Consider the following 16588-nt stretch of genomic DNA (forward strand, 5'->3'; position numbering starts at 1 on the left):
AACCACGCGTATACATTGGCGTAAATATAATAGCTATACACTAGCTCCCTCCTATAGCTTCGCAGGAGGTCCCGTAAGTCTCTCTCTCTCTCTCTCTCTCTCTCTCTATACGCAACCTTGTTACACAAGAAGAAACCAGGGAAGGTTGAACCGTTATTCTGTATAAGCTGAACTGTATATATATATATATATATATATATACGAGTAACACCTTAGAGAAATGAACCAGAACGCGAGACTTATATCTTAGAATTCTGAGGAAAAAATATTGTGTTTTCTGTATTGACAAATCTATGCGAAAATTACACTCTTTTGAAGTCTAATTCCAACGCTATACGTAATTATCCTTGCTTATCAATTTTATGATGTTGTATTTATATTTCGTGAGCACTTAATCATCAAGTTATTGCATGTAATTGATTAATATTTAAACGGTTCGCGGTCACGGTGAATGATCGCTTGAATATTGCTCTACAGGTATTGGCTTCTAATCCTGACTGGCCATGCACTGCACTTGCATGTTAATTAACTTATTATTGAAAGTTTTCTCTAAAGGTGTTACAGAATATTCCTTTCCACCCTCTCTGAGCTTAAACTTCGGTGCAGTGTTGTCAGGCCCGCCGTGAGTCAAGTTGGTCAAGTACTGATTCGAACTGAACTCCTAGCCTAAAGTTCTCAGTTCAAATTCTCCTCACCAACGGCCTGTCAACACTGGGGGGGGGGACATTTAGCGTAATCTATGTATTGGAATTAGTTACAATTACCAAGAATTCATGTAAGATATAAGAATTGCATTCAACGATGGATTTGGTCTGTATTAGGCCTATATCGTAATCGTTCTCGGTTCCCTCATGTATCGCCGTTACTTACAGACATTCGAAGGATGCCACGTTTCTCCTAAGGCTTCTCTTAATGTGATAACGGCTCCGTTAGTTAGTTACTTCTAATAGTATAGCGTACAGATATAGAAAGCGAACTTGACATTGGGGATTTTGGGGTGTACACGATTAATGTGGAGTTGTAACGCCGGAGACCTTCTCATGACCATTGCGTAGAGTCATATGCAGTCCACCAATCAAAAACGAAAACTACACACGTCTTATTTTGGGGGGAAAATAGAATAGAAAAAAAAATATTCACGGAATTGAATGAAAAAAAAATAAAAAAATTACCCACCCATCGAAACGTCGGTGGAAGCTTTTGTAGCAATGGTACATTGGTAACTAAGGTCTCGAAATCACTAAATTTTTTCATCAATCCCGTCGTCTATTTTTGGCAACTGATGGTGGATATAAGAAGGGATGTCAGAGCGGAAATAAAATTTCATTGCCAACTGCTCGATTTCAATAAAACGTTATAACTTTAATACTTTTTCAAATGAAAAAAATCCAAAAAAAAAATCGCGTTTTTTTTGTAATCCGCCTGCAGTTTTTTTTTCATATATTTTTTAAATTCTACAGGGCCGGTAGGCCCTTGTAGATATGACTTGATACTCTTTTGTAACGTTAAAGCAAAATTCACATGCTTTTACCATTTTTCCTATGGAGATTAACATGGGGTTTTTCGTGATATTTAGCCACCTCTAACTGAAAAACTAGAGCGAAGTTACTTTTCGGAATACTCTTAATTTAACAATTATGTATTCAAGGTGTGCTATCGGCTAGTTTAATTTAAATCAATTAACTCAAAGTATGTTAATTTTAGTTAATTCTGAAAGTACGTCAAAATTACTTTTGAGTCAGACTATCTAGCAGTAGACGCTGACAGATTACTTTACTATTTCATCCGAGCTTGAGCACCTTTATATGTATTTTCTAATTAACTGTAGCACCCTTAATAAGAAATAGGTCGTTATCAGGTCGAATTTTCGTCTAGAAAAGTAATTCAGGTAAATAATTACAGTTAACAGAGGTTTTTATATCATTGAAAGTAAGTTTTTGAACGTTCTTTACGGCCAAGGCTTAAGTTGTATTTTAGTTTGTCTATGTAATATAGTATTTATATAGTCTTTCCCCTTTCAAGATAAAAAAAGCTCATTTCCAGCTCTGTATTCCAAAAATACGCAGTCTGCTTCGTTTCCTGCTACAAACAAATATATGAGGACTGAGGTATACAGGGTTTTATTATTTGTTAATCTCACCAAAATGCTACTAATTGTGAAGGTGTGTGATATATTTCCTTAAACTAAACCAATGTAGAGGAATTTCCATGTTTACATCAGCACAGATTCTCTCAACGTAACCACGTTGGAAACGGAGAGTTACGTATGAGGTATACTGGGTTTCATTATTTGTTAATGGTTTAGAAATCAACGGTAGTGTTTTCACCCTGTGAAGAATTCAACTTCAAAATATTACAGGAAAGATCACAAAATGTTCAATGTGTTTTCCTACGGCAGTTAAAAGAGTGGTGTATAGGTTACTGGTTAGCGCAGTTCACTCAACATTCTCATTTGAGGACAGGTATACGCGGTTTCATTATTTGTTAATCTCACTAAAATGCTACTAATTGTGAAGGTGTGTGATATAATTCCTTAAAACTAAACCAATGTAGAGGACCAGATTATTCGTTAAAACAATTTTGGTCCTATTGAATCAGTTATACTGTGATGTTACGTTATCATTTTATAAACTATTTGTTACCAACAATGGATTGTTTAATTCATAAGTAACAGTGGTGCTGGTTAATCCAGGAGGACAGTGTCGTTATATAATTTAATTAGTCAAATAATTTTCATGTTTACATCACAGATTCTCTCAACGTAACCAAGTTAGAAACGGAGGGTTACGTTGTTTGCTATTTCCACAGTCCACGTTGCCGTTTGTTTATTGGTTTAAATTGCTATGAATTGTATAGGTATTTGATTTAATTACTGGTATTCAAGCTAAACTATAGAATAACATCATTCATTAACATATTGTATAGATAATCTTTACCACAAACCTAGCACAGGATATGATAAAAATTTAACGCAATGTGTTGGAAATAATAAAAAACTCCTCTAAACATTAGAGTTAAGGTGAATTATTTATTAAAAGTCATTTTATAAGCTTAATGAGCACTGACGACAAGTTAATTTCAACGTAATTAAGTGTAATTAACGTGAAATTAAACCCCGAATGTACATTTTTTTTTGGATGAAAACTCAGATAACTCTTAAATGATGTCCTTGATTAAGATTGTATCTAACCAAGCCGTTGGTAAAGCCCCATGTTTTCTCTTTCACACTTAAGCTAATTTAAATTATCTCGAAAGCACCTTAATAGGCGCGAAATTCAAAAGTTTAGGGTAAAATAAGAATCGAAAACTCCACTAAAAATTGCAATTAAGGTGAAGTATACATTTAAACTCATTTTATAGCCTAAATGTACACTGCCAAAACACAATCCTACGTTAATTTTAACTCAATTAAATATAATTAACGTGAAATTAAACCAAAATATACATTTTTGGATAAAAGCTCAAATAACTTTTAAATAAACTGTTTAAACTACCCAAAAGTTTAGGGTACCATAATGATGAATATATGGCAAAAATATTAAACTGCACTAAACATTGCAAATAGGGTAAAAAATTCAAATAAATTTTAAGCTTAATCCACTCTCACGAACCACGCTCAAATTAAGATTAAAACATCACAAGTTTTTCGTACAGCCACAGTAGTTTCCTATTTCACTTTCAAATTAATCTAAATGATCATTAAAATACATCAAAAGCGCATACATTAAAATTTTAGGGTAATTGCAATTTAAGTTAATATTTTATTGAAACTTTTATTATAAAATAAATCCACACAAGATAAACAAGATAAGCCGTTAAATTAAACTCAATCAAGTATAATTAACCTAAGAAAAACATTAACATGTACAAAAATGGGCCAAGCCTCGCTTCGTGCCCTCTCCGCCCTAAAAAGTTCTGAGATCCCATGTAGAGCCAAGTCTGCCTTTTGTTCCCATTCAATCGCCAATTGAACAATTATGTTATAAATTAAGTCCTTTTCCTAATTAATAACCAATCTTCTTTGACTCTATCATTATTATACATCTTTGTTCGTATCAAAAATATCGTGACTTGGCAATCGCAAGTAAGTAATATTAAAAGGAAGTCGAAGGGATATTAAAATCGTTTATGGTCGAGGGGATATGTACAAGTTTATAAGATGAGTCATGCACAACCCTATGTACAAATTATATGGTGAGTTATGCATAACCCTATTTACAAGTTTATAAGGCGAGTTATGCATAACCTTATGTACACCTGCGCTTGCCAAGTCACGATATTTTTGATACGAACAAAGATGTATAATAATGATAGAGTCAAAGAATATTGGTTATTAATTAGGAAAAGTACTTAATTTATAACATAATTGTTCAATTGGCGATTGAATGAGAACAAAAGGCAGACTTGGCTCTACATGGGATTTCAGAACTTTTACGGCGGAGAGGGCACGAAGCGAGGCTTGGCCCATTTTTGTACATGTTAATGTTTTTCATAGGATCTCACTTCTTTTTGTAGACCCTCTCGTTATACTTCGGTAGTTATATTAAAACAAGACCCTCTCGTGGTACTTCGTTTGCCAATATAATCGCTAACGTTTGTCCCTATTTACGCTGAATTACCCCTTTCGACCCGCAGAGAATATGCAATAAAGATTGTACGCGATATCCTAATAAAAGAATGTAGCATCAGTTACGACACATTTCTATTAAACTACTACTCCTATTAGCTTTAATATATATTTAACTTTCGGTTAACTTTGGACCATTACGTCCTTTCATCAAGAACACACACTATTTCTGTTGAAAAGACGGCAGCGCCATCTAGTTTTAAAATAAAGAACTAAAGAACAATTTTATAAAAAATTCGGGATGTTTTAATTTTTCTGTGCTTTATAAAATAAATGAAAACTAAATCCTGAATTTTAAGTTTCTATCTCCTCTAGAAGTACCTTAGAATTTTGATGATCGGTGAGTGAGTGAGTGAGTGACAAAATAAGGTAAATTTCACCTGCGATATTTCGAAAAGCATATAGGGTAGGAACTTGAAATTTGGAAACAATAGCTAGGATTGACAGTCCTCGCGGCAAGCAAAATTTCAGACTTTCACCTATACCCATCACGAAGTTACAGTGGGCTTAAAAGTGCCACGAGTTGCTTCGAGAAAAGGATGTCAGTGCTCGACTTGGCTGGGAGCACGGCAGTGCTCCCAGAATGTGAAAGATTCGTGTTTTGGGTAAATTCATGGATACCTTATAATTAAACTAACAAATCTTTCACCCAGCCTCCATTTTCCTGTTTAATTCTTACGATTAATTAAATTGTCATTTAAAAGCTTTTTTCCCCATTTTGAAAAGAGAGCCATTGAAAAGGCGTGATATTTAAAAGTTTTGGGGCAAAGTAGTGATTGTTCTGCAAGAGTCAAACAGTCACTCCTCTAAAGTTTGCAGAATTTCTTGTTCAAACTCGTATAATAAACTGAAATAACACTAGTAAAAGAAGATAAGCCGTTAATTTCAACTTAATGATCATATTTAATTAAAATTAATCGAAAACAACAGGTTTTTTTGGGTAACTATAGATAACCCTTAACTGAAATAACAAAATAAGATTAAACTACGCCAGTTGTTCTTTCAGCCTAAATGTTTTCCTATTTAACACTAAAATTAATTACATTATCACTATAATGCATTAATAGGCTCCAAACACAAAATTTTAGGGTAAGGAATGTGTCAAAATGAAACTTTTCCATTTAAATTTTAATATATCATTAGCATAGTTCGCCAAATCACCAGCAACAATTTAATCTGGCAACATTCAATGTAATAATGTTGCCAATAAAACAAGGGCGTCTAGCCCATAACTAAGCCATATCACTAGCCATCTCTCGCTATCCCTAATTCAATAAATTTTCTTCTACTGAAATACCACCTAGCATACCAGTCAAGTGGGGGGAGCAACAGAAAATTTTAAAGCACAGTCTTACGATAAGTCTTGGAATTTGGGCCTCAAATTACAACCTCTAATCGAATCCGTTTGGTACACATCAACGTCAACGTAAATGTTCAATGTGATTACCATTGTGGTGCAGGCACTCTTCATCTGTCCATGTCTTTCAATTACTTTACAAGCAACGAACTCATGACGCAGGAAGTCCAAGTAAATGCCTTCAGAGATTTTCTTATCAAGAAAAAGGGTCCGATAATTTGGTTTCCAAGAATGCCCTCCCAAAAATGCACGTTATGAAGGTTTAAGGTACCATCCTTAAATAGCCTCGTCAGAGAACAGTACCTTTCTAAAAATAATGGATCGGCTTCAATTAGTTCACGCAAAGGTTTTGCCGTTTTGGGTAATCCTCGTAAACATCATGTTCAATTTTCCCTGGTTTGAATACACTGGCATTTTGCTAAAAGACGAGACTAACTAATTAAATTCGGTCCTAACTGCTACGTAACGACGATTAGTTTTCACTACGGCCTTTTTTCTCGGTTCCTCAGACAACTCGGACCTTCTGCTTCAAAGTCATTCCCAAAGAAACCTTTATGTTTTCTTTATTTTGTTCATAGTTTAAGGTTAGGGGGCCAACCTTTATTACAATGGTTTCTTTTTTCGGTATTTGTGCCTTTTTAACAGGCGTATTGTTAAAATTGTAACACTACAGAAATTGTATTTCAAATGGGACCGGCAATACCGCAACGCTGAGCCGAAAAACTGGATGGTAATTGTTTGGACCTATAGGGTCAGGACATTGGAGGACCAAACATACCGTGGTGTCACGTGTCGAATGTTAAAGCGACCTTCACCACTATACATACTATGATCTGCTGCTCAAGCTGACAATCTTTGAAAACTCAACTTTGAGGAACTTCCGGTCTTTTTAGATATAAAGGGGCTTTCAGTGTCGCTAAGTAGTAGAATTACAGTAGTTGGTCTCGTTTCCTAGCAAAATGCCAACTTATTCTAACCAGGAAAAATTGGGCAGCAAGTTTATTTTGGGTGAAGGTCGCGGTAACATTCAACCATAGAGAATTTTACACATGTGTAAAATTCTCTCTGGTTCAACTAAAGGTAGTGCTTTATGCCGAACGGTCTCCACACCGACATTTGGGTGCGAGGACTTTCGTCATTTCGATAGTGCAATATCGTGAACGTAGAAGAGACTGTATAGTCTGTAATGAGGATACAGACTTTGACATCGTAGAAAGTTTTGAAGCCAATCTCATGCTTGTAGTAGAGCGGTGGAACAAGAAGTTGCACTAAGCCATTCTACTGTTCGTGCCAGTTTACAAGGGCATTACTACAGGCATAATCATATCCCCCTACATCAAGCCTTAACGGACGAGAAGTACCTAAGACGGCAATACCATTAGTCTTGCCATGCGTCATGAGTTTAGTGGTTGCAAATGTAATGCAAGACACGGACAGTCATCTGGAAGAGTGCCTCAACCACAATGGTAGACACTTCGAATATTTACGTTGAGTTGTTTACTAAACAGTTTAGAGGTTGCAATTTGAGGCCCAGGTTCTAAGACTAATCGTAGGACTGTGCTTTAAAATATTTTGTTGCATTCACGCATATTCTCCTGTATTCTTTGTGTATCTTGCCACTCGTTGTCACTTAAATACAATAAAACATGAATTCTAAACATTTATTTACACCCTGTATAATTTAGCACGACATCACCCGTTGGCAGTATTGGGGGTTGTACATAAAGGAAGCTGTTGGTCTGATCTCGACAACACTGTATATGTATACAGTGTACGAAACAAATATTTTTCTTCCATATTTCAAATACCGTCGTTTTTAAACTTTTCATAAATAAAGTACAACACAATATGCTTATATAGACATCGTCTTCAAGCTCTTCTACTCATGATGCATTTCCTCAAAAATTCTCATTGATATATGTTTAGAGTGTACACAACAAATAAAAAAATTTATTCTACATTTCAAATACTGTCATTTTTGAACTAACTTCATATATAAAGTACAACATTATATGCTTTTCGAAAACTATGTTATTGGATATGAGTTCATATAATTAACTATACTTAAGTACTTCTTTAAGCTATTAGAAATAGATCAACCCCAAATGTATGTCGGTACAAAAAACATGAAATTATTCAAATTTTAATTACATTAAGACTGAAGGGACAGATATTATAAAAAAACGTCTTGGTTTGGACCAAGGCCGAAAAAACAAACGATATGTGTGAGGTTTATCAGTTGACTGAAGTTTCAGATATTGCAATTTCTTTTTAAATTACTTTTATTCCTTTAATCCTTAATCAATATTTAATTCAATCAACTTATTTTTACTGTTAATCGATCTATTCCCTCTAAATTAATTTCAAAAATTACATATCTACGCTTTTTCAAGAATAATTCCATTTTCCGAAAACATTTTATCATGAAATTAATTATTTTGAAGGGATTTCGTGTCGATGATTACTAAGTTGGAAGCACAGTTTTAATTCTTGTTGCCTTGACAAATTTTCAAGTTTGCACCAAAAAAGTTTAAATCTGTTGTAAGTTGCTGGGAAGACTGATGTCAAGAAATTATGATAAAGAATTTATTTTGCTCAAACTAATTTATAAACATATGTTGTCTACTTAAGACAAAGCAACAACCTCGGTCCTGTCTTGTTTCTTTTAGTAGGTAGCTCTCCTTGTATGCACTGGAAAAATATGATATCGGTGTAAATATAACCAAAGGAAAGGGTAAAGTTTACATAAAAAGAAATACTTCTCAGTTCCGATGACTTGTTATTTCCTGAGGAAATAAAATGGTTGAACACATCATACCTTACCAGAACTGCCATGGACCGATCGTACACAAATTACATAAGGAGAAACTAAAACACTGGGGCGATGCCGCCATTGGGGTCTTCTCCCTCTCGCCTAGAAGCACCGCTAGAGGCAGTGCGAGTTGACTTTCCTCCCGCCTGTAGTGAACTTTGGCACCGTCTGACGATGGCCCTTGGTGCAAGGAAGAATACCCCAACGGTCTCCTCGCCCCTGTGTGTTTTCGGAAATGGTCTCTACGCCTGATAAAATCATTCCGCGTAATACGTAACCGGTGTACAAGCAGGCCCGTAGCCACGGGGGGGGGGCACCAGGGGGCAATGCCCCCTCAAAAATATATCCTGCCCCCTCAAATAAGATTTCGGTTTGCCCGTAAATGCCCCCTCAAAATTTTCCAATGCCTTCTTATCAAACTAACTTTGCCCCTGTAATGAATATTTTCATTTTGATACACAAATATTCAAGCTATTTAGAATGTATATCAACATATTTTAGACTTTATTGTCTTTACTTGTGTATATTCCTGATACACTTGGATTTTTTTACTTGATATATCCCTGATTCATTTGTATGTTTTAAATTCACTTTTGATATGTATCCCTGCTATATGGAATTTTTAGCTTTTTGTGGTTATCCTTGATATATATCGCTTGTTTTGTCATCCAGGACCAAAATATTATGTCGGGGTACAGTGAGGGGTCGGACGTTTTGGAAAAAGTGTTCGGGATTTTGAAATCCAATTTGATTTCTTCGGATTCCGTCGGATTTCGTTTGATTTCAGAATTCGATAAAATCCAATGAATTTCATCGAATTTTGAGATTTTTCCCGTGATTTCGACGGATTTTGCGATTTCTTTGGATTTTGGATTTCGTGAATTTTGTAATGGATTTCACGATTTCTTTACTGATTTTGTTTCTGATTTTGTGATTTCGCTTCTGATTTCGTGATTTTTATGTTGATTTCGTGATTTCTTTGTTGATTTTTTGTTTTGTTTTTCTGATTTTATGATTTCTTTAATGTTTTGTGATTTCGTTGCTGATTTCGGATTTTTTATTTGATTTCGAAATCAGCATTGATTTCGGATTTCTTAAGTTGGATTTCACGGGTAGCGTACGGGAGTTCATGAATGACCGACCCCTCGGGGTACAGACTTACATTTGACGCCTCAACAGCGACTTGCGAAGTTGCGAGGCAAACTTTTCCTGCCCTACTGGCGTATTTTCACTTTAACGACGAGCTATGTCACTTGAAAGAAAGTGAAACTTAACTTCCCTAGCCTACGAAAAAGATCTGACTAGAAATTTAGATTTAGAATTGTTTATTAACAATTTATTTATTTTTAAACTTTTTAAAAAAAGTTTGATTTTCAAATGTTAAATGAGTGTCAATAATGAAATACCTGCTTAAATATTTATTGTCTGACATTTTGATATTTATGTTATTCTATAAAAAAATTCCATTTGCCATGCCCCCTCACAGAAAGATACTGCCCCCTCTGCGTAACTTTTCTAGCTACGGGCCTGTGTACAAGTAACGCCAACAATGTAGTAAGGGGTGATGACGTTCCAAATCTAGATTGAGTGCCACGTTAATGCCACGATTTTTACCCCCTCTTCAGGCGGCCGACTACTTATAACCGTGTGCATTGACTTAGAAACTATAAACTACGAATTTGTAAGTGAATTAAAGAGAATGGTTTGTCGTACCATGGATCTACTATATTTCAATTATTTTTCCAAACAATACAATACCCTAATTAATTCAGATTGTTTAAAATTAAAACCGTTAAAACCGACTAATTACTATAATACTATTAACATTTCATAACCCCGACACATGCACCCCCAAAACAATAGCATGCACGCCAGATTAAATTAAATTACTAGATTTAGTTGCCACTTTATATTTTATATGATATTAAATTAAATGCGCGTTATGCGAAAGAGTACTTATCACAACGGAGTTCATAGTTGCGCGTTTGTCACCGAGATGTGCGGCGACACTAGACGGATCGGACGGAAGTGAAAAACGTAGACGTTGTAGTAAAGAGTGTTGGTTGGCGCCAAAGGTGAAGAATCAAGACTTGTCCGGTCGACCAGTGGTTTATAGCGACTTTCCGCAACCGTGGTGGAGTTCCGTTCCCGCCATGGGAGAAGTACCCGGAGATGGACTTCGGTTCTATCGTGCAGTCATCAAGAGAGTCTTTCTTGAATCTCGGATCTCTATGTTCTGGTTATCTCATTGTGGTGTTCAGTCCTTTTTATAGAATTTCGATGACTTGAAATCTTTGTGACTTGAAAGCTTTGTTCACTGATTGGTTGAGAGCGTCGATTTGAACGCCGATTGGTTAACGAATCGAGAATTTGGCGGTTACTGTTCTTGGTGTTAGGACGCGAGCGCGGGAAAATAATTTTGACCACGTCGCGGTGGCAAATTCTATGGGCAACGATAAGATCTGGCGACTATCTGGCGTCTTTAACTTAAACAGTACAATTTCTATACACAATACCGAGAAAAGACATTTCTATACAAATAAGCCTAAAGTTACGCTACAGTATATAACAGAGCTATTTACAGCATCCAAGGTACGACAGTATATTTTTTGAAAGGGTAAGGTAAAAATAAAGAAAGAAAGACTCGGCCGGCGAAAGAGGGGTTGAACAATGACCAGGGTCTAGCGGCGCCACGAAGTCGCCACCAAAACGCTATCCCCAGTCTTTATTGACACGTCCCTATAGGTTAACCATTCAAACCTTTCCCACTACAAAACTTGGGTTCTAACTATAACTATAATGGCTAACGGACTTTTGGGAAACAACTAAAATTTGAATTGTGCAACGAAAATATCCGTTGCATGAGTTATGGCCAAGAAGCTTTGAAGTTCGGAGAGGGAAACTGCAGTGCAACCTTTCCTTCATAGTCGCGACAAAAAAATGTAACATTTCGATATTCGAAGTTAAATGTATAAATTCGCGTCCCCAATATATGCATCCACTATCAAATATTTACATTTTCCTTTCGAGTTATATCAAAGATCGCTTGCTCTTTTTAGACACTTCGTATAATATTTCAAATATTCAATATTCGTCACCCAACACGTACTCCCTTCAAAATAATTAATTTCATGATAAAATGTTTTCGGAAAATGGAATTATTCTTGAAAAAGCGTAGATATGTAATTTTTGAAATTAATTTAGAGGGAATAGATCGATTAACAGTAAAAATAAGTTGATTGAATTAAATATTGATTAAGGATTAAAGGAATAAAAGTAATTTAAAAAGAAATTGCAATATCTGAAACTTCAGTCAACTGATAAACCTCACACATATCGTTTGTTTTTTCGGCCTTGGTCCAAACCAAGACGTTTTTTTATAATATACGCCATGATCGTATCATTCTCTAACCCGGGGACCTTTTCAACGATCGAGTTTTTCGAGTAAAAACTGAATTTTTGTCGAATTGGCGAGGAGATAACCACTTTAGGATGAAAATGAGATGGTTTTAATTCTCAATTTTTAATGTTTTCCTAGTGGTAATAAGAATGGAATTTCATGGTCAACAGGTTTTGTCCGTCATTTTGATCAGAAATGTGTTAAAAGCTACGTAAATTAGGCATATTTTGGAAATTAATTAAAATTATCTTCACGAAGCATCGAAACATTATAAAATTTAGAAGTAAAACAGTAAAAAACCTTTCACGAAATTACTTTCATGAAGTGTAGGCCCAAAGTGACGGGCACAAACCGATACGATATCGGTGGCCGATATGGCACTTTAACCGATTTATCTGTTTCAGGTTAAATTACCGATTTATCGGGTAAAAATCGTTTAATAATCGGTAAAAATCGGTTAATAATCGATAAAAATCGTTTGCCATTGGTATCACTGTGTTAAATAATCAGTTATCTCGCCGAATTAAGTAATGAGTATCGGTTCCAGTAAAACTACGATATCGGCCATCACAAAATGTAAGAATTATTTTACATCGAACGAGAAACGGAGAATTTTGAATTATTAAGAAAGAATAAATCATATTTTTATTACCATGTGGTTAGCTCCTCGATATGGAAGTTATCGGGAAATAGAGAAGAGTATGTACATGTACCTGGGGGTAGGGAGGGGAGGGAAGGGTTTTTGGGAAGAAGGAAGCCTTCGGAGGAAGCCCTCTTTGGGATAGTATAGATGGCGGGAATCAAATTCGGCATTTAATGGTTATGGATGACATCATTGCTTGTGTCCAAATGTGACTGTTATGAAGACGGATCAGGCATGATCGTTGAAATGCCGCGTTCGCGCAAATACAATGGAGGCGGAAAGCGTGCAATACTAAATTGCCTGGCAATTCCACCTTCTTCTATATAAGTTCCAAAAGAAGGTATACTGTTATTTGCCAAGTTGCTTCCTTCCGCACGCTTAATTTGCTTTCCAACTGGGATCCACTTAGAAAACAAATTTTGTCAGTCGTAACAACTGATAACATCGTAACAACTGGTGTAAAAATTGTACAGTATGCTCTCAAACAGGGTATTTTTGAATTCAAATTGGAGAAAGAATTACTCAAAGTGACGTTGAAGTCAGGACATCTTGGATGAAAAGTTTGTTTACTATTACAGGGTTGTTAGGGTATACTTATAAGTCAGGGACAAATTTTATCAGTCGCAACAACTGATGACATCGTAACAACTGATATACAAATTTTACAGTATGCTCTTAAACGGGGTATTCTTGAATTCATTTGGAGAAAGAGTGACGCAAAATGTCGTTGAAATCAGTCCTGGATGAAAAGAATTGTTAATTACTATTACAGGATTGGCATGGTACTTCTAAATTTTGGAAAACCTTGAAAAGTCAGGGATTTTGAAAACGGGTGTCAGGAAAATTAAAAATTGGTTCGCTTTAGTTTATTTACAGTACTAACTATCGTGTACAAACCAATCTTAATTGTTAATTTGACTTCTTGAAAAAAGTCCTCCGGTTTAAGGCGCACGAAAACCCTCCAGATATTAGAAAGAAGTTGAAGTTGACACCGAATGGCGAGGAGTATATTATTCTCATATATAGAGATATAAATCAAACATTGACCCTAGCTATAGTATCGAGTAAATGGGCATCTCTCGCACACCGCAGATGCTAAAAGCGAGAAAATGGCTTCGACAAAAAATTGTTCCATCTCTTTTTTAGGGGTGGTCTTTTCGTATATTCGTTGTTACACCATCACCGATTTCGATATTCCAAATGTCTGTCCTAGTGTGTCGTACACGATGGAGGAGGAGTTTAAATCAATTCACCTCGAAACTGTTTTTTTTTTTTTTCATCTGTATAACTTATTATAACTTATAACAAAAGGGTAGGGCACAGAGGATATAAGATGTGGAGTGGAAAGTAAGACATTTTAATGATAATTTTGTGTTTCGAGTCCTGTTTCATGGTTGTTTTAATTACGTATCTTAGGTTATTTTCCTCGCGCAAAAAAGCAACTCCAGACGGAGCCCGAGTGCACGATACACTGCCTCTAGCGGTGCATATTGCGCGAGGGAAATGACCTAAGATGGTGGTCTTAATCCTTCCTGTATGTTTGCTTCGCCGCAAGAATTATTTGAATGGTTTGTAGGAGTAACAAGTTGGCCATAATTATCCTTTTAAGTTTGACACAGGTTACAGAGAGCCAGTTATGGAGCGACGTAGGTTAAAGGTCATATTGATCCTTTCAAAACCATGCGTGGTGAGGCGCTGTCAAAGGCTAAGCTTGCTGCACATTAGCTGGTTTTGAAGCGTTTGCGTTATTTATTCCTTTGCTTTTCAAAAATAGCACCAAAGCTCGAGCGCGTTACGGCCATAGCGACATCACGCGGGAAAAGGCATACCTATACGCGACCATTCTAAACATGCTATAATGTGTAGTAAGCTTTAATAGAGACTAACACTGAGATGCACTGCAAAATACGTAATCAATTCCTTCGTGGTAGTAACATTCTAGCATTGCAACTGATAGAAAGTGTCTTACATATAAATGTATATGATTTGAATTACAATAATGAAGTATTTTGCATTAATTACTGGTAGTAATTAACGTAATTGTTAGCTTAACGAAACGGTTTAGTCTGGGAATTAGACTGGTGTTGTGTGCCTTTTGCCCTTTTCTAACGGTTTTGGATATAACGCTGATTCTGACTGGGATATGGGGATATAAAAATGGGGAGGGAAAATTTTTATATCATAAATTTAGACGATATTCGGAAAAAATGGTTCGAAAACGAACTCATGACGTCATCAATTGTTGCGCACGTGACCTTGCGTGCCACTCGTCAAAGGCCAAAAAAAAACTAAATGCATTGTTATCGATTATATGGAGTTTGAAACGGACAAACGAAGAGATTGGTCACTTTTATCCACTCGTACAGTCGTCATAAGAGAGAGAGAGAACCTCGGTATAGATTAAAATCTGTTAAAAATTGTCATTGTCCGCGTGCCGTGGCATTATGGCCCTCGTGTTCCGAAGATATATACCAAGATAAATCGATTTGGCTAATTGGTATCTTGGGTGGTTCGAAAAAAGAAGTCAAAATCAGAGTTCAAATAAGTATAATGGCCGGCTCCTTCTGTCCTCAGTTCAGTTCCACCCCGTGGTAAAGGGTCACTCGTGTTTTTTTCATTCCTCAGAAAAACACCGAAATCTTTTCTTTTCCAGCGCCACAGAGAAAGAGTAAAAGTCGAGGGGTAAATCACTTAGGTCTTCCGGATTTGCCATCATCGCGAGATTCTTTTTATATATATTATATAGTGTTATTTTGGGTCCTTTCTCATTATAATTTCCTCTAATTTTTAACGTCATTTTCAATTGTAAATTCCGTAAAATTTCATCTGATTTTATGCGACTGATTTCACGGAAATTCATCCTAAAATTATTATATAAATCTATTTATAATTCAATATAAATATTAATTTCGCATCAAATTCATAAATTCGGTTTAATTTCATCATATTTCATAAGATTCTCGCCATTTTTCCCTAAAATATAAGAGTTATTTGGTGGAAATCATCGGATAAATTATTTTTATTGTTTTTTCATGGAATTTTTATAAATTTTGTGAAATCTCATCGTATTTCACGAGGTTCCTCGACAAATTCGTGAAAAATACTTTCACACCTGACAGAGCGACTTACCCCTCGTAATTTGACTTAAAAATCGCAACAAGTATAAGCGAGCAATCCTTTTTACGACTTAAGTTTTACGACTCTAACAATATTTGGACCCTTTTTTTTTGCATCCCAAATTGTATTGCTAAAAAACGTTTCCATACAAAACACTCCCTATTGATTGGTTTCAAAGCTACTCCTAGATTTCTCGTGCTGGGAATGGCACTTAAAAAATATATTCAACAAAAGGTTTGGAAGTCCCCCCTGTTCCAAAGTGTGCTCCTGTTGTTTGTGTGACTGCACTCTGCAATAAAAATGGGATGATGGTGTTTTTCTTCTTCTTCTTTTTTTTACGACTGTACGTACAGAGAGGGTGAGGTATGATGTTCATGGTGACATACCGGCTCCACCCGTCACTTGCCGTTTTTCACTTATTTTCAAGCTAGAAAAGAAACCTTGAAAATGATTTTTTACTATTCGCTTTACCATAGGCGAGGACTAATTGGCGCAAAACTGTTGGGGTTTTTATTCTTGAAAAGTTGAAAAGGATTCACCATGAGTGGTCTCCCGGGAGTCACCCTGACTGGTGTTGGTAGCTTTAAAGTCCACACGAACTGATTTCGATGGTATACGTCATGATGGAAAAT

The 16588-nt window shown here is 35.9% G+C and overlaps 1 protein-coding gene across 1 annotated transcript in view; it reads left to right on the forward strand.

The window, feature by feature from the left end:
- Positions 1 to 16588, forward strand: part of LOC149623751 (uncharacterized) — a 121061-nt gene that overhangs the window by 14194 nt on the left and 90279 nt on the right. The window lies entirely within an intron of this gene.

The sequence above is a fragment of the Phalangium opilio genome, unplaced genomic scaffold, assembly GCF_054372755.1.
Source record: "Phalangium opilio isolate 3A_F unplaced genomic scaffold, DU_Popi_V2 ptg000113l_1, whole genome shotgun sequence".
In the NCBI taxonomy this organism is placed as follows: domain Eukaryota; kingdom Metazoa; phylum Arthropoda; class Arachnida; order Opiliones; family Phalangiidae; genus Phalangium; species Phalangium opilio.